At 53.4% G+C, this 1368-nt stretch overlaps 1 protein-coding gene across 1 annotated transcript in view; it reads left to right on the top strand.

Annotated features, from left to right (window-relative positions):
• PELI2 (pellino E3 ubiquitin protein ligase family member 2) overlaps nt 1–1368 on the top strand; it is a gene marked incomplete at its 5' end in the record, with an annotated part of 194231 nt that overhangs the window by 413 nt on the left and 192450 nt on the right.

Below are 1368 nucleotides of genomic sequence, written 5' to 3'. Positions count from 1 at the left end.
CCCGGGGTCCGGCCGGCGCCCGGGTTGGGAAGGCCAGACAGGGAACCGGGGTACGGGGCCACCGTCACAGGCTCCTCCTGGGGTCGCTTTCCGAAGCTGAGCGGCCAGCCGATTCCGGCCCTTGGGGCCCTTTGCCCCCTGCGGACCCTAGCCCCGGGCCCCGGAGCTGTGAGCACTGAGGGGTGGACGCGGCTGGGCGGGCGGTGAAATCTGCGGGCTGCGCTTTGCATATTGTTATGGTGACCGCTGCGGGCTGCGGCAGCCCGAGGGCTTTGAACTGTCTGTGACCCAGCCGGCTGGCTGGCCCTCGCTTCTCTCCGCCGATTGGCCTAGAGGGGAGGGGCAAGGATGCGGCCGCACCGGGCCTGGGCGCTGCTAGCCTCGGTCTGTCTGTCCTGGTCCGCCGCCTCCCAGATGCCCTCCCAGCGTCGGGGCAGCGGCGGAGTGCTCGCCAGCTTCGCCCGGCAGCCTCGCCTGCCTCGCCTCCCTCTCAGCTTGTAGAAACCACATTTTGAAGATAGTAATTATGTGCGATCGTTAAACGGCAGCAATTAGAGACTTCATCTACTTCCTGAGTTTCCTTGTGACATTTCTATTGTTTACCCTTAATAAGCCAGGAGAGAGGCTTCTCGGGAATAAAGCGGAATAAAGTGGGCAGTGAAAGGGGAGTGGAAGGGGGAGGGGGGAGTGCAGGAAACTTGGGTTTAGTGCTGGAGGAGGAAGGATTGTTTCTTCATTTGGATGTGTCGCTCTTGGGAACCCGCGTTTTTGTCCTTCTCTGTTGAAAACCCTGTATTTAGAATATCGTCGGTGCTGATAGGTAGGCTCAGCATACATGTCATGGGTATGCAAAGACTCAGGGAGCTTTGAAAATGTGTTTTGTTAACTTAGTACCTTGAAATAAGTACCGACTGAAAAATAATTTTCAAGGCGAGTTTTTAAGAGAAGCTCCTAGACACAGGCCAACTCAAAGTTTCCTAGTCTTCCTCACTTTCTGAGTAGTAAGGGGGATATTGGAAATACCATCGCCTGTTTTGAAGCTGTTTGCAGATAGGCGTTTTTCTCCCGTGCATGCTAGCACTTCAAAGAGGAGTGTCCCAGTCCATTGGAAGGAGGGAGGAATGACAAGAAAAAAGCCACAGTTTAGTCTGCCTTATGTAACTCAGCCCAACCTAATTTTGTGGAGTTTGGTTTTGTTTGTGTGGCTGGCTTGAAAGTATGTTTAACACTGAGAACTTGACACGGAAGATTAACTTATGCCAGAACTTTATTTCCTTTTGAGGAAATCATTGTTGAGATGTTTCAGAAAAACTGTGTGAGCCTGCCTGGAGAGATTTTGCCTTCATAGCTGGAAGTGCAGGGCATTCC

This window comes from Tupaia chinensis, unplaced genomic scaffold (assembly GCF_000334495.1).
Source record: "Tupaia chinensis unplaced genomic scaffold, TupChi_1.0 Scaffold000133_1, whole genome shotgun sequence".
NCBI lineage: Eukaryota > Metazoa > Chordata > Mammalia > Scandentia > Tupaiidae > Tupaia > Tupaia belangeri.
This window is presented reverse-complemented; position numbering and strand designations above follow the sequence as displayed.